The sequence below is a fragment of the Rhagoletis pomonella genome, unplaced genomic scaffold (assembly GCF_013731165.1).
Source record: "Rhagoletis pomonella isolate Grant_MI unplaced genomic scaffold, Rhpom_1.0 Rhpom_scaffold_00731, whole genome shotgun sequence".
NCBI lineage: Eukaryota > Metazoa > Arthropoda > Insecta > Diptera > Tephritidae > Rhagoletis > Rhagoletis pomonella.
In genome coordinates, this window is record NW_023459285.1 from 33,791 (window position 1) to 59,632 (window position 25,842).

At 33.9% G+C, this 25,842-nt stretch overlaps 2 long non-coding RNA genes across 2 annotated transcripts in view; one reads left to right on the top strand and one right to left on the bottom strand.

Moving 5' to 3' along the window:
- The window catches only part of LOC118751479, a 54,660-nt gene that overhangs the window by 24,250 nt on the left and 4,568 nt on the right, over window positions 1–25,842 (bottom strand). The window contains exon 2 of the long non-coding RNA XR_004994530.1: window positions 21,215–22,181. This is a non-coding gene — a long non-coding RNA (uncharacterized LOC118751479). The remainder of the gene's footprint in view (window positions 1–21,214; window positions 22,182–25,842) is intronic.
- Window positions 10,326–11,486, top strand: LOC118751480. The gene is made up of 3 exons (XR_004994531.1): window positions 10,326–10,415; window positions 10,474–10,944; window positions 11,009–11,486. It is a non-coding gene; the product is annotated as an uncharacterized LOC118751480 (long non-coding RNA).

Genomic DNA, 25,842 nt, shown 5'->3' on the forward strand with positions numbered 1-25,842 from the left:
AAATTAATATTCTTCTAATTTTTTGATCTTATTGTTTTAAAAAGAAAAATACTCATAATAAATACTTTTAATTTTTTTTAGATATTTATTTTATTTACTTTTCTTTTTCTTAAACTAATTTTTAGAGCTTATTATTTTAAAAGTTTTTTTTTCAATTATTTCATTTTTAGAAGGTTATATTTTTTGCTCTTAATTCTTTAATTCTATAATTTTTTCATTTTATTTTCTTTTTTAATTTTTAGACTTTATTGTTTTAAAACTAAACATACTTTTTTTAAATTTCATTTAATTTGTAGGGACTTTTACTTTTTAAAAATTTGTGTTTTTAATGTTAGTATTCTAGGATTAAAAAGAAAAATATATGTGTTTTTCATTTCATTTTAGGAACTTAAAAAGAGACAATATATATTTTTAACAGACTTCAAAAATATATTTAAAAAGAGACAATATATATTTTTAACAGACTTCAAAAAGTGAGGACCACCTAAGCCGATTTCTATAATTCTTTTTTTTAAAGTAAAAGTGCTCTTGAAAACGCTAAAAAACGCTAAGACCTCGTAATTAGCAGATCTTTCCATTAGCCTTTCGAAAAACAGAAAATAGCTTGCAAGATAGTTGCCAGAATTGACTTCTGTTTTTTCGAAAAGACTGGCGAGTTGAAAGACAGTTTCCAGAATTTCACCGTAGGTTTCATAAAGGGATTTCGGAAGTAGAGCATGCATGCATACATACACATCGTCGTTTAAAGTACAAAATCGCGTGTCGTCACTCTGCAAAACCGCGTAACTGACATTTGCTGCTAAAAATTGGATTTGCTTACACAAGCTCTTGGCTCAATCCTTATGCATTCGTCCTGAAATATACAAGCCAGAAATGCGATTGCTTTATAAAAAAAGAGAACCATTTTGAAATATTAGTGTTTTTGCTCTCTCTAGAAAATAATTTATGCAACCTCACATACGCGGCTTTGCATTTTGTTGATACGCGGTTTTGTACTTTAAACGTCGATATCAGCTTGTAGTTGAGCAATCTGGAGCTTAACTGCCTGGCATAGAATTATTAATCTACACATTGGGGTTTCCAAATTTACTTCCATTTTTGATCACAGTCACGGCATGAAAAAGCAGATATATGTATGTACTATGATTGACTGCCCTTGTAGACATCTTTCTTCTACATACTGTAGATATATACATACATATGTACATAACTATGTAGGCACATGCTTACAAGGATCTAAGTATTCACTTGAATTACTTACTTATGCACGTGTCAATATACATATGCTTCTTATTACGCCATTTCTGTCGAAATTCTTCTAACCATAAATTGCTATAATCATACGTTTGCACTTTTTCAAACTCGTGGCCATGCGAGTTTTGAACTTTGTACCACATATATGTACATACATAGTAGATTTAAGTACGAGTATGTATGTATGCACATTTCGTAGACGCTTCAAAATTACGATGACTGATGAAATCGGAACTCTCTTTATTTAAAGAGTAATAATACACTTCAGTCTGCAGTGCAATGACTCATAAGAAATAAAGTGGAAAATTGTGATTAAAAAGAGCAGACATGAATATGGACACAGACATGTACGAACTGTACGTATGTATGTATGTATGTCAGGCCATGATTTTTTTTTTTTTTTTTTGCAACACTAATTTTTTTCAGTGTGCTTTTTTTGCCCATTCATTCTGCAAACGATCCACTGACTTACTTATCATTCGCCCCCAACTCAACACAGTATTTCGCTATCACAAAAGTTTGTATGTACATTAGGGTGGTCCAAATATGCACGAAAAAAAGTAACAACAAATATTTTGTGATATAAAATGGTTAAATAAATAATTGGATATTGTTATTAGAAGTCTCTTGAAGAGATTCCGATCGAAAAATTTCAAGAATTTCATACCATTTCCACGAAAAGATTTGTTTCCCATATAAAATACAGGGAAAACTTTGAGCGACCTCTAAATATTTTTTGATTTCAAATTAAAAAAATAGGGGTACACTTTTTTCGATATAGAACAATTCCAGGGGGTGAGAGCATTAAAATTCCGACTTTACTTATTTCGGACCAGTCTAATGTACATGCATATATGTAGGTATGCAACTGTCTGCGATGTTGTCAAGTCATACAAGTGCATGCAGATAAGATAGCGAAATTATACATACATACATACATATATGTAAGTAAGTATGTACTATATATGTGGCCAACACCAGGCTGGGTCTGCTGGCGCTTGCCATCGTTTGATAACTGTTGGACATGTACTAACACGATCTAACTTATCTTTTGTTTTATTTTTGCACAATGGACGTTGCACACATTCACATGTACACTACATACACAGCTTGGCAAATAGACAAATAAGCAATCAAATAAACACTCAGCCTGTGACGCAAGGCCAATGACGAAGCTAGTTAGTCGCCATCAGCCAGGTTGATGGAATGGAATGGCGGCAGAAGCTAAAGCGGAAGCGAAAACAGCCAACCAAGCCGCCAATATACAAGTACAACAACTTCTACGTCACAGTCCATAGTTCTATCGCGTAGTGGAGCTTATCAGAAAGTGTTTGGCGTTTGTGTGGCTTTTTTTTTTTTTTGCTTAGAATGCGGCGTACTTAATGACACACAAAACAAACAAAACAGAAACTGGGACAATTGGTAACTGATGCATACATATCTACATACATACGTCAATGGCGGGCGCATATTTGCATGTGTATGTGGTTGTTGTTGTGGTTGTGTGCGTGTTTTATATCCCACTTGGCGAATAAAGGAAAAAAAAACACCTACGCATTTTGACAGTTGCAAATGACCTCACTAAAAGAAGCAAATGCGTATTTATTTATAGCCGGATGTGATTTTGGTTCGACACAAAGGGATTAACGGAAATACATACATATGTACATATGTACATACAATATATATGTAGCGCTTTATGACTTATATCAGTTTTAATATGTTTATGCAAAATAATGGATTTTTCTTGGCAAAACTATTTATGTGAGTAATAGTTGGCCGAGTTAATCAAAAAAAGTACACTCATTGTAAAATATACATTTTCTTTTACTTAATTGAGATAGATACCGGCCACTAGTTCAAAGGAAAATCTTCAAACCCAATTTTAAGTTATTGCTGCTTGTTTTCACTACTAAAAGACAATAAGTTGAAATGATTATTTTTTAAGTCCAATTCTATAGTCTGTAGCTAAGTTCAAGGTATATCAAATTAGGTATTTTTTAGAAGCTCTCATTTAAAATGCAATGTTTCTAGGTGCATGGGTATGTATTAGAGGGCTGCATGAATTCATTCAAACTTCTAGCCAAACAGAGTAGAGTAGATTTGAATATTTTACTTCACATACAAAACACTCAGCGTTTGGAATTTTGTAAGTTATGAATATACATTTTGTTTTATATTTTCTACCTTCAAATGGAAGAATGTGAATGAATGAATGGAAAACATTCAAATCATTCAAACTCATTTCGGTAAAACTTTTTTTCTACAAACAAGTTTTTTCGTATGTAATAGGAGCGCAGCAATACATACATACATACATTGTATGTTTGTACATATGTGCATAGAAAAAATATTTTTGGATATTCATACAAAAAATTGTCATTTATTTCAATTCAATTTATTTTCACTTTGTTTGAATATTGTGATGTCGACACAAACATCAGAACAACTATTCACTCAAATTCAAAAAAATTTTAAGCCAAAATCATTCATTCGTTTTGTATATGAATAATTCAAAAGCCGTTTTGAATGCATTCATGCAGCCCTCTAGTATGTATTAGGGCAGGGACTATCCGTATCTTCCGATATCCATTGGAAGAACGAGGAAGCGGACGTTTTAGTCAGGAATGTTGCAACTTCAACTGTCACAGGGCCTGAGCCTTTCATTGAAGTGGGCGAACAGCTCAGGAACGAGAGAACACCACTGCAGAACCATCACAGAACTTCGCGAAGTCAAAAGCTTACTGGAGTGGTTACCATGTCAAGAGAAACATGCTTCCAATTAACATGCTTAAAGGGAAATTGGGGACTATCACCACCATGAGACACCGCTTACTAAGAGGACATCGTTCTTGAGACTCAGGTTGGACGAGATGAGTGGACGAGAGAAGATCTGAGACTAAATGTGGCCAGAGGATGAGGGCATATACTCCCCGCCCTCAGAAGCTCTTCTAAATTTGTTGGAAATTGTGAGACTAGATGAAGTGTTGTGAATAATTGGGCGAGCAATAGTTTAGTTAGGTCGCAGTACACACCTATTACTTTTTGTATATATTTATCAAGTGGTTATACACGCGCGTTGGCATGTGAGTACCTTGAGCAAAATGCAACTAACGGTGTCTTACCCGAATAAAGCGATATAAGAACAGCAATAATGAGGCTTTAAAACTACATGGCTCTTGCAGCCGGCAGAATACCGACTGAGCCATTCAAAGCTAACGGCATATAAGTATTAGGATCACGGGTCGTATACGTAATATCTGTACATTTTTATGCAACAAAACGTCCAGATTTTCTAGGAGATAATCATCGGTTTGCCTCATATTCTGGCAAACGTTTAATTTGATACTAAAACTGACAGAATAAGTCCATTTAAATTTATTAAAATTAAGTTCTTTACATGGGTTAATAACACCGGCACAAAAAACAAACGAAAAATATGGCAAGAAGTTCGAAATTTTCGAAATTTTGGAGGAGTACGAGGCAAACGGACCTCAGATTCGGCACACAAAAAAATGCGGTGCGTGCTTTTAACCAGACTCACCTACCGACATGTATTTCGATCCACTGAATCTGAATCTGAGGTCCGTTTGACTCGTACACCTCCCAAGTTTCGAGTTAATTGTGAAAATTTTGATGAAGCAAATACTGCAATATGACTGTCAAAAGAAAGAGATTTAAGAAGGCTTTAAGCCGAAAATTTAAAATTTTAATTCAATTTTATTGATAAGATAAATTTAATATTGCAATATTGGTATCAGACTGAAGAGGTTTAGAAAAATTTACTGCCGAAAAATGTAATTAAAATAAATTTATTAAATAAATGAAATACGTATTAAAAACGGGTACCAAACAGCACAAAAATACGTTTAAGGCGCAGCAAAGAACGCCGTTAACAAACAAAACAATAACGTTAACAAATAAAGTAAAATATTTTAATGCGGGTATTCAGCGAGAGAGTTTTTACCAAATCTGTTTCTATTTGGAAAACATTTTTGGTGAGGGTGGGCAACAGTTTTGAAATTTAGTTGACAAATTAAATGAAATTCTACTAAATAATATTATGAATGTGAAAGTTTGTGAGTGAGCATTAGCACGGATCAAAATGTATAAATTGGACATGTTTTGGTCTATGCGCCTATGGCACAGAAAGATTCTACGTGTAGTTCTAAGAAAATTTTCGGAAGAAACCAATGATCTAAAATCAATTTGGAGTTTACCAAATTGCGCATATAGGTTTCTTAGAATTTTGCTGTAGTGTCGTAAAGAAAGGCTGAAAGTTTGTATAACAGCACGCTGTGATGGGTTTTATGGTATGAGGAATCCATTTCTGCACTTTTCTTTTTTCTTTAAACTTTCACCAGCGGGCGCAAAAGTGACACATTCACATTTTCTTCGAAATCTATTTTCGCAATTTGATAAACTCCAAATTAATTTTATACCCACGGTTTCTTCGGCAAATTTTCTTAGAATTACACATATAATCCTCCTATGCTATACGCGCACAGTCCTGAACTGGAACTGGAATTAACATATAACATAGTTTTTGAAAAGGGATGTCACCTGCTTAAAAGGTTTAATTCTACTTTAAACTTTAAGCTCGCCGAAATTTTAAAGTATGGATGCTCATCAACGAGATTTAGGAAAGCTTTATAACGAAAACATGTTTAGCAGAATTAAGATTGCGACATATTTGAAAAGTTCAATTCAAATTTTCAATAAGTTGAATACAGTATTACAATATGGGTGTCATACGAATTAGATTTAAAAAGCATTATTTTGAAAATATTTTGAAGGATGTTGTAAGTTAAATAAAGTCTTACAAAACTGATGAAGCTTTGTTTCGAAACTGTCCAAATTAAATTTAATCAATTAGTAAAATGAAACATTTACAAAATGATGTCAAGTCAAAAAAGAGATGTTTAAAAATGTATTTCGAAAATACTTTTACATGGGGTTGAAAAGTCTAATTAAATTTTTACAGTTACTTTAATGAAATATATTAAACAGGTTGAAAAAAGCTTTATAATTTTAAGGGGGTATCACCTGTATAAAAATCAAATTCAAGTGAAAATTTGCTAAATACAAAACAAAGATGAATGAAATATTTCTATAAGACATTGAGATGAAACAAAGAGTGTTGGTCTTTTATTCTGACAATTTATTTTTTTTTTAAGGTGGGGGTATAATGTAAAAAGTTTATTTAAGTTGTTTTTTTTTACATTGAAATAACAAATTCAGTTGAAATTCGAGCCTCTTTTTTAAATAAAATGTATTATCTTCGGTGATATAATATATTTTCTCTTTTCTATCATTTTATATCATAACGTTAAACCGAACTTAACGGGGGCGGAAGTAAGCTACATACTTCAAATGCCATACGCCACTCTTTCTCCTTAGCCTTCGCATAAATAAATGAAATACACATTTGGCGCTTACACTTTTGCTTAGTGCTTTGTCGAGCTTCTTCTCCAATTTGTGGCGTGCGTTTTGACGGCACGAACGGCAAATGGATGAGGATGAGTATGAGAAGCTTTTTTGTAGCAGAAATACACTCGGAGGTTTGCCATTGCCGGACGAGGGGCGACCGCTATTAGAAAAAAAAAACAAACTGTTTTCTAATTTTCGATGTTGCTCGCACCAGGGATCACTCGCATCCAAGTCCTTCGAAACGGTCTTGCCACTCGGCTACAGCGTAAATACTGTTAGATTTCTTGATAACTGCCAATATTAAGCAGGTTACATGAAAAAAAACTCCTCCATCCACAAAACATTACAAGGCAAAAATGCGCATAAATCTTTCTAAAAAAAATCCACTTTCACATTTTGAGTGACCAAAACTTTGGCTCGACTGCATGTCCACGGCGTTGTCAAGCTTTCAAGAAAATAAACAAAGAACCAAAAAAAAAGTTAAAATAGATTAGAGTGCAGCTGTCACATTTTCACTTAAGCAAACTTGTTTTGCTAAAACTGAGCTGTGACCTAAATATTCGCATCAGCAAAAAAAAAAAAAATAAAAACCAAAGTCGAGCTGAAAGGCTAAATTGTCAAAACACTAATACCTTACAAAAATGTAAGGTCAACACTTCCGTCAATTGCGTGTGGGATTTATTTTATATGTATATTGCAATCCCTTGAGTTGGAGTTTACGAGTACTGACTAAATAACTTAGCTGCTCGCATATGTAATTGAGAGTGTGTGTGCGAACGAATGCGAATGTGTGACAAGCTTTGAGCAATAAATACTCGCCAGTCAATATGTTGAAAAGTCCATAAATCATTTGTGTGGTGCACGCACAAACATTTCCGAACTTACGCCAAATGCGGCGGTGTACAGCGGAGGGGGTGTGGTTGGACTCACATTTCACTCGAACAAAGTTTAGCCATTAAGACGAACGCATTTTAATCAATGAATTATTGGCATTTTCTTCCATCATGGATGCAGTTAAATTGATAAATCCACCAGCTTACAAGCCATTACAATTGTATTGCATTAACAGTTACGAAATGTTGCAAATGCTGCTGGAAGTTTGCTGGCAATTTTGTACATTCCCCAGCTGTTCGACGGTGTTCTCCTTTATTTATTTGTTGTGCATTTTATTTACGTACATATGTAGTATGCAAGCATCTTCTTCTTCCCTCATTTTATATACATACATTTACATCATTTATTATTCAAAATTTATTTATTCTTTACACATTTCATTGCGCCTGACTTTTGTGGCACAAGACACACGTGTGCGCCGCCGACGAATACAACGCGCTACACCTGTTTATTGCACCAACAGCTGTATATGTATGTTTGTGTGTGTGCTATGTAGTTTGGCTTCTGAGCCTGGTTAATCTTCCGCTACTCATGCAGCAACCAACTATAGCTAGTATGTATGTATGTACATAATCATTCGACGCTTCCACCAAAACCACTCTATCAGCGCATCAGACAAATGCTTGCTATGAATTTATAAAATCTGCAACAAGCACAAATCGGCGGAAATATCTACTTGACTTGGAAGACACAATAATGCACTTACACTCTGTGAAATAAGTGCCGGCAGCTTTGAAAGAGAGACCAACATTATCTATAACGAGTAATTTTTAAGCAAAAAACAAAACCGACTTCAATGCTCATATAGAAATTTAGGAGTGCCGTTAATGTTTTCATGATCCAATGATCGGATCTAAACCACATTAGTATGGGACCACCTCTGAGACTGACTTGGTGCAAAGTTATGCGGTAACATACATAAAAAAAAACTATTCCGACGAATTGATAACCACCTCTTTTTTTTTTGTAACTCGGTTAAAAGTGTAGCCGTTTTCTTTGTAAAACACTTGACTCAAAAATTAATGAACTGATTTCAAGCCAATATGAAGAGTACATAGGCTATATTTTAATCCCCTCGGTGGCGCAATAAGTCGACACATTCTACATTTACATATTTTGATGAAACTTTAAACAAATACTGGGGGTGAGACGATAAATATTTTTACGAAAAATGTATCCGCTAGGTGGCGCTAAAGTCGAGATACTCATAAGATTTGTATTCACCGAGCCGAGTTATTGAGTAAATCCGTAATTATGGTCCGAATCGGAATTTATTGTCCGATTTTGATCAAATTAGAGAGGTATACTGGTAATACGACGAGAAATATTTTTACGAAAAATATATCCGCTAGGTGTCGCTGGGGTCGATATATTCAGAAAACCGCTATTTAATAGTGGGATTTAGATGAAATTAAAAATGAATATTATGTTTACCGAAAATCAAATTGAAAATATATAATGCGCACATATGTACAGGTATGATGAGAAATATACTTACCAAACATAAATCCATTAGATGTCTCTGTAGTCGAGAGTTTCAGAAAATCCATACTTCTGTGGTCATAGCAATAACCGCCTAAGTGGAAAAACCTGAATTCGAAAAAAAAAAACGTTTTAAACATTTGGATTGTAATGTTATCCTTATGGGGAAACCAAAATATTTTCGCCTATATATTTTTAAGTTTCCTAGCTGGCGAGATGAGGATTTCACATCCGCATGGAATAGGGGTTGAAGAATACGATAGCATATATAACTCCATTCTTTCTAAAGTCGACTTAGGCGGTTATTGCTTGTGACCACAGATTTATGCTTCGACTTATTTCAAATCTAATGCAGTTAAAAATTTGTTATCTCTGTACATTAGTGATGCACAGAACAGACGAACTGGAACCCGGAGAACCGGTTAATTTAGCGAACGGATCGGTCCGGTTCTAACAAGAACCGAAAAACGGTCCCGGAAGATCTGAAACTCGATTCCAAGAGAACCGAAAAACGGCTACGAAGGAATTGGTTATTCATCTCAAAATAACCGGAAAAGTAAGTACGAAGAACCGAAAACTGGTTCCAAACGAACCGAAAAGCGGTTCCGAAAGAATCGGAAATGGTCTGAGAATGGCCGAACAAATAACTAAAAAGAATGGAAAACCCGTTCAAAAGGACCGAAAACAGATTCTACAAAACCGAAAATCGGTCACGAGTTCATGACTGACCGCCAAGTCAAAACATTTTCAATCCCGTGAGTTATAGCAGGACTTAACCAAATGGAGTTAAGAGCCCCCAATATAACACCAATTGTGGAAAGCTACCTACATATACAAATGTATATCAAGGAAGTCACTGATGGCATACCTACCTGCCTGTAAAGCATAGCTTTTTATTGCAAATTTAATTAGGTAACCTTATAAAAATCGTCGCTGACGTGAAGAGGGCCGTAGATCTTGTGTAGAATAGTTCTCTTGAATGCACCTAAGACTTATAATTTTTCTTCGACATCATCCACTGCGCCATATAAAAAAAACGGTTCGTCGAGGGAGTGGTCTGCTTTTGAATTGCATACAGGGTCCACAGAATTATTCGATCTTCTGGGAGAAACATAAGCAGAGGAATTTCTTCTTTTGTCCTTACACACTTTTGAGACCAATAAATATTTGACAGAGTGTACAAGCTGAAAATACCGGCCGAAGATTACGCAGTTACAATGCAGTGATCCATGCAGACAGTTGAACAGTTGAGCCAGACCAAGCGGCTGGACTAGCCAGCATACAAGCGAAACAAATAAATTTTGAGGAGAGAATGTGCAATGTTGAGGCGGTAGAAAACCCCACAACTAAAGCAGGTAATGTATTGGTATATGTGCACACATCCAAACAAATGTACTTACTTGTGTATAGTAGCAATAATGACAACAACCAACTCGACTATAACAGCAACATTGTAAAATAATAAATAGCAAAACGGCCGACTCTACTCGACAGCCAACCCAACACAGACAGACCTCGTTCGTACGACAGGTGCGTGCGTGTAAATAAAGTCAAAGCCAACCAGACATCAATTCCAATGGCCAGCTGCTGGTCAGGTGAGCGGCCAGTCGGCCTCAGTCCGCTAAGCAATCAAACGGCCAGCCAGCCGGTCAGCAAGTTAAGCATACGAACTTAATACGAGCTAACTAAAGGTATGCGGCCAACGAACAAATGAACAAATGATTAAATAACAACAAAGGCAACAACTATATAAAAGGCCACAACTAAAATAGAGTGAGAAAAAACGAATTGGAAAAAATTAATACTAATCGAAATAAACAGTGCCAACAAATCAGCAGAAATAAGGGAAATCTGCGTAGACAGCGCGCGGTAGCAAATGGATTGGTAATAATAATAATAATAATAAGAAGAAAATTAAAAAATTTAAAACAAGTATGTTGGCAAATAGAGTGAGTGACGCGTCGACTCAAGATCGGCACGCGCAGCTTTATGGTGTTGGTGCCACCACACCACTGTTGCCGAGGCTGAGGCGGATGGCTGCTGCTAGTTCGGGCTAATGCCGCTGCCGCTTGGAGATGTTGGATGGTGTCGTTGTCGTTGTCGTTGTCGCTGCTGGAGACGCTGATGCTGAGGATGGCAGCCGCATAAAACTGGTATGGTTGCATTTTTGTGTATACACGTTATTATTTACTCACAATCAGTTTTTAAATATTTCGAATTGTTCAGTAGTAATCAACAAACAAACGGACAGTCAAACTTGTGAAAAAACGCAAAAAACACAAAATTTATGTTAAATTTCATTTGGCATTTAGAAATTGTGCGCTTGCAAATTAATATTGATAAAAAATCCGAGATTTTATATCTACTAATTTAACGACGTAAACGATAAAAATATGAGTGTTCCTAAAAAATTTGGCGATGTATTATAAATTGATTACAAAGTGTAATTTTGTATGCAAATAGTTAATTAAAATTTTAATGTTCATACAGTGGAAGCTTGTACTCCTAACGCCATTAAGGCGCTAAAATTGAGAAAGGGCCCAGTGTGCGTCGAAGAGAGAGATACATAGTAGATGGAGCCGTTGAAAAATACATTTCTGGCCACGTAAACCTTAGCACCACTTTAAAAACGATGAGGTAGAATTTTTCAAATTAAAAAAAAAAAAACAAAATGAAAATCAGGGACGGATAATAATCATTATTTTTTAAATTTTAACCAAAAAAAATCAACAAGTGTCCGTACGTCCTACTGTAATTTACAATGATTTTTAATTTTGCGAGTTTAATCAATAAAGATTAAAAATAAAAATTAATATTTTAATTTTAATTTTTCGATCAGAGGAAATTATTATTGCTTAATTTTTATTTTTTCGATCAAAAATAATGATTACTTTATGATTTTAATTTTTGCGCTCCAAAATAATAATAATTATTGAATTTTATTTTTTCACTTAAAAATAATGATCATTCAAAAAATCTCAAAAGCTATACCAGCGTAATTTTCGCTCTATCCTTTTCAGAGGTAGGGAAAGCCCCAAATTTGCAGGTCAAAACTTCAGACCATTGCGTCTGTATGGCCTTTCCAATTTTATAAAAATCATTATTTTTAAGTCGAAAATAAAACTCAGTAATAATTTTTATCTCTGAGCAAAAAAAAATAAAAATCATAAAATAACACAGTGCAACACTGATTTTGGGGCGGCAAATGTTAAAGCTATTTTTAATAGACGTTTTTGTGCTTTTCAGCTTAAGATTTTGAGAAAATCGAGGTCAAAGTGATAAAAGCTCGTGTTTTTTGCAGTATTGGAGAAGCTCGCGTTGTTGTTGCGTTGCTGTTTCCGCCCTGTCAGTTAACCGTGAAGCCCAGCATCTGCCAATCGGTTCGTTATGGGCTTTTCCGGATGGATGCTGGGATCCTGTTTTGACAATCTAATCTAATCAGTCTAGCTGTTAGTTTTTCGAACTTTCTTTTTTTCTAAAAAAAAAAAAAACATTTTATGCTGTGTACATTTATGTTTTATGATTGCTTTTCGAAGAGCTGGGATGCGATTTTTGTAGCAACATTGGCCTAGACTCCCCTCACGTCTTCCGCAGATGGCGTAAGTCTCAATGCAAATATGTATGTATGCCAAGATGTCTCCGTGTTCGAGTCGCAAAATTCACACAGATCATTCAACCATATCCCCAACTTATTCAGAATCCCCCTCAGTCAGCATTATTTTGTAAGGCTGCCTCTTAATATACAAAGTTCCTCTTTTGGAGGGCTGATTAGATGTAGAGATCTCTTCTTAACCCTCACCAAAACTTTTATACATATGTATGTATGTATGTACATCAAAAAGTAAAATAAAATCAGCTGCGGGGTTTGAATATTTCTAAATTATTCCATCATAGATTGAATTCCGCACAAAATTTTCTTTTAAAAGGTAAAGTTTATTTATGTATACGTAAATATTTGGTATTTGTTAAGCTGGTAGGTTTATATACATATATGAACATGTATTGCCATGTAGATATATTTGCATAATATTGGCATGCTAGTTTTGTTAAATACTCAATTAGAATACATTCATGCATACATATGTATATTTGTAAGTAAGTTCATACAGATGTTCACACAACATGCATATCTAAGAAGCCAGTATATATGTATGTAAGTATTCGCACAAACAAACCGAAATTACTTTTTTAAGTAAACAAATGGCAACAATAATTGAATGTTATTAAGTTTTATGTATGCAGATGATTATTTGCAAAGCTGTTCTGCAAACATGTATGTATGTTCATTAGGGTGCACCACCAAAAAAAAAAGCTGTTGCTGTTCCAACGAGTACTATAAAATTTATATTTTAAGACTTACGACAAAATATTTCGGAATAATGTTAAGACTTACGTGAGCTAGACCGACTTGAAAATAACTCCAGAAATCTCATTACTTTGATTTCGTTGATAAAACTTTTAAACATATTTATACAGAGCTTTAAGCTTAAATCCTTTTATCATCTGAGGTGATTTTTCAGGAAAAAAATATTTTTAGAACTAATTTTATTTATTAAATTAGAGTTTTGCAAGTATCTTCAAATGGGTCCAGCTCACGTAAAGCTTAATATTTTTCCGAAATATTTTGGCGGAAATAAAATATAACAATTAACAAACGTTATAATTCCAATGAAAAAAGAGAAGCGTTTTTTATTATTTTTTATGAATATTGATGCACCCCAATGTACATTACACCGTACCACCTTACAAACAAACAAAAAAGTTCGACGTATACCCCAGAGCCTGAAGTGATTTTCAAGGCTATTAAAAAAAAAATTGTTTGCCGAACATTTACATTTTTCCGGTGACACCTATATTCGGTAATAACTCGAATAATCGAAATAATTCCTCAACAAACGTTTAATGGTTTTTAGTGGTCTTTGATTTCCTCTCTGGTGGTGGTTTCCTCTCTGGTAGTTCAGTAATAAAACGGTTGCTTGAGGTCAACGAGCTTTGGAGCAATAGAATTCTGTCTTCGAGACAAAAAAACATCGATATATCACACATTGAGACCCGTCTGTAAATGGCGAAGATGTGACGAAAAATGTAAAAGCGACCCCTAGTACGGCCCAAAAAAAAAATGCTTGCAATTGCCTTGCAAAAATACTTTAGACTCAGAGATGTAGGCGAACTTTTTTCCTGGTAGGGTCTAATGTACACACATATTCACATACATAAGTATAGTATGTCTATAGTACATATTTATGTATTTATGGAAAGTTCCAACATGTACTTATGTAGTTACATAAATAAATTCTTACATTCATATATGTATGTATATGTACATACATGGGAACGCACATACTGAAAGCAAAAGTTTCCTAATTCCATTTAATGCCTTTGAAAAGTCATTACTCGCTCCAAACATAACAAACATCGAACATTTTTTGGGTAATTTTCCTCAACTGGAAAATGAATTTAATTAAAATTTTATGCATGTACATTAGGGTGCCCATCGAAATTTTTTTTAAATTTCAAGACCCTACCCCCTAATTTCCTTCTTTTTTATGAGTAATATTTTTGCCTATTTTTATAGATTTTTTAAAAATTATTTAAAGGTCGCGACTTGCCATTTTAAGCCAGAAAATACGGTTTTGTAGATTTTTCAGTTTTTTTATAACTATTTTTCATTCGATTTTAAAGATCGAACATGTTGTGAGAGGAGGATTTATAGGCCTTTGAAATGATGTATAATAATCTATTGTCAGACTTGGATTGTCGGGATTTTTCATCGGGACAATTTAAAAAAAAAAAAACATTTTTTCTTATTTTTTAAGTTTTGACCAATACAATTTCAAAATATGTAGTGCTATCTACAATTAAATCCATTTTCAAGTAAACTTATAGCTCATTTATTGCAATCGCATAAAAATTGTCGAAGCTAGGCGACTTTTCTTAAACACGGTCTTAATTTATATTGTTTATGTACCGGACTTTCTGATTTTTTGAGCAGTGTGGCTAAGGAATTCATCAATATTTATTCAAAATTGATATATACAATCGCTCTTTAGAAAAAAAGCGGTTTTTCAAGAAATTTTAGGAAAATGGGAGTGGCCCAGCCCACTTAGATATATTATATATGCGTATCACAAAAACTACTTGAACGATCTCGACCAAATTTGGTATAGAAAAAATTGGACGGATTTAGTTGAAATTTGGCACCCGGTCGCTTACAACATTCATTAACATTTGAAATATTTTGTTTAGGTTCTTAGGATTTGCCAGCTGTTGAAAGGGTTTAATTCAAATTAATTTATAAGTTAATAGAAATAAGTAGAACAGTATGGATGTCAAACGAAAGAGGTTGAAGAAGGTTTTAGTTTGAATATTTGTTTTAAGTGTTGCCACCTGTTTAAAAAGTTAATTCAAATTAATTCATAAGTTAATTAAAATATTTATAAAAATTTGGCTGTCAAACAGAAAAGGTTTAAGAAGGTTTTTGTTTGAATATATTTTTGAAGAGGGTTGCCATCTGTTTGCAAAATTGAATATAAATAAATGTTGTACATACTCTGTGTAAAATATTTCAGTATCGGTGTTAAAAGAAAGAGTGTTAAGAAAGCTATAGTTTAAGTGTATTTTGGATTAGGGTTGCCGCCCACTATAAAAGTCAAATTTATTTAAATCTCCAATTTTCCAATCCAATCCAATTTTCCAATTTTAAATGTTTCCAAAATATTTTTGGAAATATTACCGACTGTTTAAAATTTTAATGAATAATTTAAATTAAATATTAAAATCAGGGGTATCTTACGTATGTACACTAGGGTGGTCCAAAATTCCATGTAAAAAAAAAAGTAAAGTCGGAATTTGTATGCCCTCACCCCTATGTATAGTTCTATCGAAAAAATATACCCCTATTTTTTATTTTGAAATCAAAAAATATTTAGACAACTTTTCGTAGAAATGGTATAGTTAGGTCCGCCAAAACCCCTAGAAAATGCCAGAAAATTCAATAGGGGGACAAATAAAAAATCTTTAGAATTACAAAATGATTAAATAAACCATTGGATATTATTGTTGGAAGTCTCCTGAAGAGAACCAGAGTTTTCCAATCGAAAAATATTGATTTTCGAGAATTCCATACCATTTCTACGAAAAGTGTTTTTCCCCTATATAAAATACATGGAAAACTTTGAGCGTTTTGAGCGACCTCTAAATAATTTTTGATTTCAAAAAGGAAATATGGGTATACTTTTTTTTGATATAGAACAACCCTATAGGATGAGAGCATTACAATTCCCACTTTACTTATTTTGGACCACCCTAATGTACACCAAATGGTTTGGAATGTATGCAGAAAGTGGCATTTCTAACGAGATCCTCTCCCCCGCCCCCCCCTCGGAGAGTACGAGTTTAAGAAAGTTTTACGCTGCTTTGCCTGGGAAACTAGCTTGGATTAAGCCCATAAGCGAAAATAAATTTTGGAATACATACATATGTATGTATGTACATGAATGCCGGTGTCCAAAATTCCGATATCATTGGTATGCAATTGGGGCCGCTCAAAATGCTAACTATGTACATAAATACATATCAACCTGTGTGTTCCAACAAATACGTATTATTAAGAGTAAGCAATTCGTGAAATACAAATGTACCTGCATGCATATAATTTATTTACACACATAAATATGTACATACATATATACACATCTATTTACTACGAATAAAAAAGGCAAAACAAACCAACAAAAACAATTAAACTTATAAGTGGCATTGGCAATTTGTAGAGCTGTTAATTCTATTGTGGATTTTGGCGTTATAAAATTCTCACTTCAATTTATCACACAAATGAAAAAAAAGAACAACAAATAATAGCACCAGCACACGTAGTAGCCAAGTCAAGTCAAGCAGTTAAGTGCGAGACAAAGTGATACAAACAAATGAAGGCGAGAACGCCTTTTTCTATGGGCATGCAATTTATGTAGATGCGAGTATGTGCTAGGGTTGCCACACCTGTGAAATGCCGAAAGAGGTACAGATAAGAACAAATTGTGGGACTTACGGTACAATTGAGAAAGAAAAAGGGGTATTTTTCGGGGGACAAATAAAACTAAATGTATTCAACAAAAAATTGATTTATTCGCTTATGGAACAATAAAACCGTTCATATATGTAAAAAAATTCATTATTCAATTTGAACAAAACAAAGTTACACTGGCAATCAAAACTGTGTGCATGGTGATTTTATTTTAAATTTTTACAATGTTTTGCAATTTAATTGTTTGCTTATTTTTTGTACAAATATTTTTCATGCTTCAGGCAAAACCAACTAACTCAAGCTTTCAAACTTAATACAAACTATAGAAAAATGCAACAAATTTCAGTAAAAGTTCTGGACTTCTGAATTCTTGAATATGCAGTTACATGGCTCATGAAATTTTAGTAAAATAAGTGCAAGTTTTACGCGGCTAAAAATCACGTAGATTTTTATTACTTTTTAGCTGACGACTTTTTTTCATACAAAGGTGAATTTGAAGAAAATTCTTTTTTAAATTACACTTCTTATATGGAAAAATCGCTGTTTAAAACTTGCTCTCATTTTACTAAAATTTCATGGGGCATGTAACTGTATATCCAAGCATTCAGATTAAAAGGTTCCACATTTTATGGAAATTTGTTACATTTTTCTAAAATTTTTACTAATTTTGTAGGTTTGATTGATGCATGTATATGATTTTGTTTAAAGCATGAAAAATATTTTTACGAAAAAATTACAAAAAAATTAACTTGAAAAATATTGTGGATATTTTAAAAAATAACTATGCACTCAGTTTTGATCGCCAGCCTTAAATATGGCATACAAGTATTTTCAAAAAAAATTGTACTTTTCCTTCAACTAATCGCCTGTGAAAGTTGAACAATACAAACGCGCTTTAAGCGAAAAGTGAATGATTTCAGGCGAAAATGGGGGACCTACGCAACCTTCCGTAGCAAGGGGGGACAAAAAGCCAAAATTGGGTATATCCCCCCGCCAATAGGGTACGTCTGGCAACCCTAATATGTGCACAAATGTGCGTTTGCGACTTTATATTTACAAACATACATATGTACAAACATACATATATATCTGCACATGTATGTACATAAATATATTTGCATGCGTGTGAGCACACATACTAAACATGGAGAGGCAATTAAAATATTTCACTATTTTATGGACTATAAACAACAAACAGAAATACCAATAGACCAAATAGCTAATAGATGTATAGCACAATAACAATAAAAACAAAACCAAAAACAGCAACAGAAAGAGCAAAAATGGAAAAGGAATCAGAATCAGAATCTGAATCCCAAACGGCCTAACAACAACAATTCCAGCAACAGAAACAGCGGCAACAAAAACATTTAAATATGGTAGTAACTACACCACAAACAATCATAACATATCAACAACAAAATTATAGTGAAACAGTAGCAAAAAAAAGAGTGCAATAAGAAAAACATTAACAACAGCAAGTCAGCAACATTGTATGCCTAGATATTAGCTTTGTTTCTTTACAGATAATTATCTCTCGTTTCTGCTAGAAAGCGATTATTTGCCCAAAAAAAAAAGCTATCAGAATGTAGCAACTCTCTCTCGTTCTGACGCTCTTATTTTTTGCCTATCCTGCTAGTTTCTGCTAGTAAACAGCTATTGAAACAGCAACAAGCGAGATTAAGCAAAGTTGCTTTTATTTGTTTCCTTTTCCATATTTTTGCTATCTTTTGTTTAATAAAAATGAGCGAATTACTAAATGTTGATGAAGTTTCGCAAAATCTAAGTATTTGCGAATATTTTTAAAATACAAAAACCGATAATAAAATGGCGCCAAATATTTTCAACTGTTTCAGTGTTGTCAGGTTGACGATTTGGTCGTCATTTTGAAGATTTTTACAGCCATGACGATTTGACGATTTTTGTGACCTAATAACGATTTTTCTTTATAAGCAGTTTTGGCTGGTTCTCAACTCTGAATATACAGAGGGGCGACGAATAACTGTTACCCAGGGTTTTTTGAAAAATAAAAGGACCCTTTATGGATTTTGCTAAAAAAGTATTTTACTGTTAATTTTCCACAGATTTTACTTTAATTTTATTAATTAGTTTTTAATTTTTAACCTTTATTTGGGTTTACCGGCGGTAAACACTTAGAGAGAAAATCGCAAGCGGGACGCGCAAGTCTTCGTCGGTTGATTATTCACTATCTTCTGTAACCGTGGGCTAATTTCCTCAATTTTGAGTCCTTTATACTCCCACTTTTGGCTAACATAACGCTCATACTCAGAAAACGAATAGACTCGGTAAACTAACGAGATAATACTTTCTTCGCAAATTTTTAAAGGATACTTCTATTTAAGAAAAAAACTGCGTAACAGTTATTCGTCGCCATGCCGTAGTTACACCGACATCGAAAAAATTCGTAAAAAGTTAAGCTTTTTATTTTTTTGATATAGCTTCCTAGTTCTGTTTATTTAAATTTTTCATATGTTGACGATTTTTACATACGAATGACGACTTTTGAGAACCAAATTGACGATCTCTCACTTCAATGACCTGGCAACATGGTTTGCGTTTCTTAACTATTTCTTTATTTCGCTCTCTGCGAGCGTAATCCTCTCAATTTTTCAATTCTTCTTCTTTTTGATACTTATCTGCTAGAAAAGTAAAGAAACAAGCTATTGAATAAACATTACGCATATATAGTATTTTTCATGGCCCCAGCGATTTTAGAGGGTGGCGGGAAACAGACGCTGCGTTTCTACCTATGGAGTCTACGCGCATACGTTTTTGCTATAGAGGAGAAGCAATTGTATGGACGTGCAAATAAGTAAGTACATTAGGAAGTCGCACTAACAAAACCTTGCAGATTGTTAAAGAAAGTCCTAAACTATGGTCAAAATAAGAAGAAAGGTCAACCTGTTTAAGGCAGCGACCGTTAAATATTCAGATTTTTTCATTGCAAAATCGTTATTTTTTTATTAAATTTTTTTCGGTCAAATGTACTACGTGGTGTTATATTGTTGGTTAAATAAAAACTAGAAATGAATTTTGTGTATTTCAAAACTGGGCATAAAATTTTGATCAAGAAAAAAGTGGACATACAATTTTTGTTAATTGAGAAACTGAACATACACACTACATCCTACGTACATGTTTGGTAACTTACTTTGTTGGTAAAATGAAAAATATACATAAATTTTCAGTTATTGGTATTTCAAAACTGGGCATAAAATTTTGGTGAATTAAAAACTGGCCATAAAAATTGTGGGCATTTTATGCCTACCACTCATATACATATCTATGTTCAGCTCTTAAATGGGCAAAAATCCATGACCAGTTTAAAACATATCTATCAAAAAACTGCCCAATTTTCAAAACAAAATTATGTCAAATGTGTAATTAACTAAAATGCATGTCCTGTCGAAATTTTATTTAGGACATTTTTCTGAATCGATTAATATTTTTTCTAGGGTCCTTAAGTTTTTTGGTGGGCCCAGTATAAAATCGTGCCAGATTTACGACACTCGAAACCTTGGATTTGCTCAAGTTATGCTGTAGGAGTGTAAAGTGCAAATCGCACACCGTCTTCAAAAGAGTCACAACTCAAAATTTGACATTGTTGAGATTATGCGCTAAAAATGTACACAGAGCTTTTATTTACCTTTCAGCAAAAGCTGGAGCAAATTTTTGTTATAATTAGTTAAAAAAAAAAAAAACCTAAGGTAAAGTCGCCTTTGCCCATATGATTATCATGTGCTAAGAAATAGTTTTTCGCATTTTCTGACAAACGTATTATTTTGAGTTGTGACTCTTTTGACGGTGACGGTGTGCGATATATGATTTTTATTTTATGGTTGGGTTGGGGGAAAGAACCTAAATATTTTTCTCTATGGAGCGTGAGACAGTCTAATAGGCATACATACTTGTACATGTATGTATGTATGAATTAACCACACACAAATGGTTGCAAGGAAAGTCAATATACAATTATGTCTACTTTGCAAAAAAAAAACAAACAATAACAAATAAACTCAACACAAATATTAAATGATAATTACTTGCAAACGTATATAGGAAAGTCACATATTTATCTGTGCATAAATACATATGTACATACATACATACCAGCATAATCATATCGTTTATAGAGTAGCAATTGTTGCGAGCAGACTCGATAGCATTGCGAGGTGGAGCACAGCAGCTTATTGTTTGTGGGCTTTGATGTTGTTATTGTTAATTTTATTTATTCTCCTTGTCGTACATATGTACATATGCATATTTACGTAGTACACTTATAATACTTATTTGTAGAATTTTGTTGTAGAACATCGATTGTTACGCACGCACAAACTTAAGTTTATAATTATGGACATACAAATGTATGCACATACATACATACATAAATATGTGGCAATATTCAGAGCAATCGCGTGAGCATATCTACAAACCAATGAACTAATATATGTATATGTTTACAAATATACAATTATTTATGTGACTTTGCAAACACTTATAGCAGTAGGCAGGCGCTGTCGGTAGCGCATTGCCGCGGCGGGCAGATACGGACGCGTACGTGATCAATAATCAAGTTTCGTCGCTGGCTGGGGTTCTGTATACGGGGCACACCAAGTTAGCTCTCACTACTTACTGACCGACACAAATGGCATAAGGCTAAGGCAAATTAATTATGCTCAGCGTGTGGATTGATATCTGCTAAAGTTTGGAATCGCGCTTGTAATCGCCTTTGTCGCACTCGCAGACACGCGGGCAATCCCAAGCTCCATGCGTCGCCGTTCGGCAGCGCGTTGCTGGCGAATTGGTTCGATGGCTGTGGCTGGCTCGCTCAGTGGCTAGCTCTAGCTGATTGCTGCCCGATCGCCGTTGTACTCGTGTATGTGTGTAAGTACATAAATATGTATTGTTGGTCCGTTCGCGAATCGCTATTAAACGCAACTTGACACTAAGTATTCTGCAGACGCAAGCGAGGAGTTTGTTTACACGACAATTTTGTGGCGCATATGTGGTAGATAACGATCGGATATGGAGACGCCTGAACGCGCGGGTTCTCATACACTGCTGACCGAGTGAGTATCTGGAACAAAATTTGTTGGTTTAAATTTTTTTCTTTATTATTTTTGATTATTATTCTTATTATATATTGTATGTAAGCTGTATTTTTACTTGGAAGTAAATATACATACATACATGCATACATGTGTAGATAATACTCGTATGGAAATTTGGGTTTTAAAGCTAAATATGATTTTTATTAACCACTATTGGGACAAGAAGTAAAAACTATTATTATATTCAATTTAGAAAAAATACGCTTAGGTATTCAAAATAACAGTTATTTCAAGGTGATGCAGATCTTTGACAGAAAATATTTTTAATACATACTACATGTGTTTGTTTTTTTTTTCAGGTTTTGGCAAACTTAGTCATGGAGCGATAGTCAGTTACACAGAAGGTTCTGCGGAAGTAGTTCATTTTGCACATTGCGCTATTTTTGCGGTATAGGTAACCGGCCATCTGATCTTATTTAAAAAAAAAAAAAAAACGTTTGCAAAACTTGACAACGACCGTGCGTCTGGGTGAAGGTTGTTACACCGAAAATATTGCTACTGTGAAACAAAGTGGGTACCAGGCCGCGACGACGCCGGTAACAGTATATAACGGTGAACAGCAAACGGTACCGTGATATTATAACCGACTGCTTAAATGAGATGGACTTAGGACAACATGTGAATGGTGCCACTTGCCACATAGCTACGGTGACCATATTTATGAGAGCCGAATACGGGACAAAAAATAATTTTGCAAATTCGTTCCACAACAGCTTACAGATTTTAAAGCCTTCTTCAATGATCCTAGATGTATTAGCCCTGAAACAGTATCCTTATAGTAACATAACGAATTTCCCGAGATTTTTACCGTGTAAAGTTTGTTAAAAAAGTTCCTCAAATTTTAGTATAAAAGGTACAATTTTAAATTGCTAAGGCTTACCAATAATTTTTGGCATTTTTTTTTTTTTTTTTGGCGGTGTTACGCATTTTTTTCATACAAACTAAGTATGTTCGACCATTTTGTTAAAAGAGAAGCAAATGAGCAGCGCTTTCCACTGGCACTCTATAATATTCAATTTTAATGAGTTATAAAACTGCAAACCAAACTTGTTCTAAAGAGTTTAATTAAAAAGTTCGAAATTCGGTGAAACCTTGCAGAATTAATTTTTAGTTTTTTGCACAAAGTGGAAAAGTTGGTGTTATATGGTTTTTGTTAGAAAAAGAGCTTTACTTTCATAAAATAAATAAATAAACTAAGGAAAAATAGCCAAACCTTACTAAAATGTCGAGGCCTAATTTTTGTTTTAGTCACCGTATGTATTCCTCGATTCGAATCATAGGCATTCAGATTAGAAAATAATAACTGTTTAGTATCATATATGTACCAACATTACTTAAAACTCGTTCATAAGCATGCGCCATTTTAATGAGCTATTAAGGCGTCGACACACCGAATACGGGGCAAATACAGGACATTAAAAGAAATACAGAACACTTGGCGTCCCGTATAAAATAAATAAATTACCAGGATAATGGGCCAAAAACGAGGACTGTTCCGTATAATACATGACGGATGGTCACCGTACACATAGCGCATGAAACAGTAGCCCTATTGTGATCGAAGTTCCCAGGACGCATTTTCTCCATTAGGTCAAAACGCCGCCGAGATCTTGCGATTTCACACCATTTGACTTCTTTCTCTGCGGCCACGTAAAAAGTATGCCTATGCCAATAAGCCCGAGGCGATTCCATAGCTGAAGATTGACATCATACGGGTTTTAAATAATATGCATCCCGAACTATGCCCTAAAGTCACGGAAAATTTGTATATGCGCATGCTGTGTTGCCAGAGGAGTTTTATTTATAAAATAAAATCTGCGGTTTTATTGAATCACCATATTTGAATGTTTTTGGGAGTGAATGAGAAATTGAGCGAATAAGGTGATTGAATGAGCGAATTATTTGTGAGGGAATGAGTGACTGGTTTGCTGAGTTACTAAGTTAGCTAATGACTACGTGAGTGATGAGCGAGTTAATGAATTAGTAAGTAATTGAGAAAGTGAGCGAATGAATCAGTGATCGGGTGAGTGGGTGGTAAGTTAGTGAGTGAATGAGTGATGAGCTATAAATAATTTAGCGAGTGAGTGTTGAGTGAGTGTGTAAGTGATTGTACAAATATCTAAGTGATTGACTGTGTAAACTAGTGAGTGATTCCAGGAGTAAGTGTATGAATGAGTAATGAGTTAGGGAGTGAGTAAACTAATGAGTGAGGGAATGAGCGATACCTCAATTTAAAGTTAATCACATGGATGTGTTAATCTTTGCGATTTCCTTGTTTTTTTTTGTAATTCTATGCAAAGATTAAAATTAGATATAAAATGCATCTAATCAACACACTTTTCAAGCTTATTACTTTCTTCTACTTGTTATATGTAATACAATAACTACTACTACTAGTTATATGTAATAAATAGCACATCAGTTGCCAGCTTTCAATTGTAATCCGTAATCAAACCATTCCAAAACGCTCTACCTCAGCAAAATGGTTGAAAAACTCCATATTAAGAATTTGGTTGAAGAACGCCTTATCTCAGAATTTGGTTAAAAAAATACCCTATTTCAGCTGCCGCTTTGAAAGCGCCCTATCTCAACATAAATTGAATGAGGGGATTCACAAGACATATTAACCGTCGTAAAATCTTAAGCTTAGCGTTTTATATGTTAAATAGTGATTAAAACACACGAAAGAATCGATATACTCACGCAACAATGGACCAAATAAAGTAAAGCTGCGTTTTTAGTTTTTCACTCTGATGCCAGGATTTTTTTCAAAGGGCTTTGAAATTGTAATGATATGATTAATTCAAAAGATTATTTAAAAAAAAGCAGTGCGATTCAGAATAATAACGGTATTGGTACCAAATGAGAGAGAAAATACTGTAGAATTTAAAAATAAGAAAATATTTTTGTTTACAAGGACGAATAGGTATTAACAATGCGCTTTTAATAAAGTTGATCTTTTTAAGTAAATAAAGTTTGCAGGACGAAATTCGATGATGACGTCGTGTGTATATGTATTTGTATTGCAACTTGTCAAGGATATTTAAGGACAAAATTTGCAAAGGACATTTTCCATAGCCATTCTTCCTTGTGCAACAAAAAATTTATTCTGATATAATTCTTTTATATGATATCGACATGTTTTTGGTCGAAAATGGTGGTTCACCTATCTTAGAAAATGCATTATCTTCAGTTTTATATAAAGAACAAGATTCCATCGCGAAATTGTATTTAAATGAAAACTTAAAAAAGATAAATTAAAACAAAGTAAAAATAACCACTCATGCTCAAATACTGGTAGTTGCGTATGTAACGTATACGCCCCGTAGCACCATACGAAATCATCTAACATGCTTACTCGTACGCCTTAACTTAAAAGTCATATTATTAAAAAGTAAGTAAATATTGGCGTTTAAAATATTTACACAATATTCCTTATGCACATATCTATATACATACATATTATTGTCTTCATATATACAAAAAATTTTAGAATGAAAAATTGTAAAAATGGAATTTTAGTTTCACAAATCATAGGCATATTTTACGCAATATATATTTTTGTTTTTCATTTGGTGAGACACTAGTTTTATTACACCAGATTCGTTCGTTTTGGTATGAAGAACA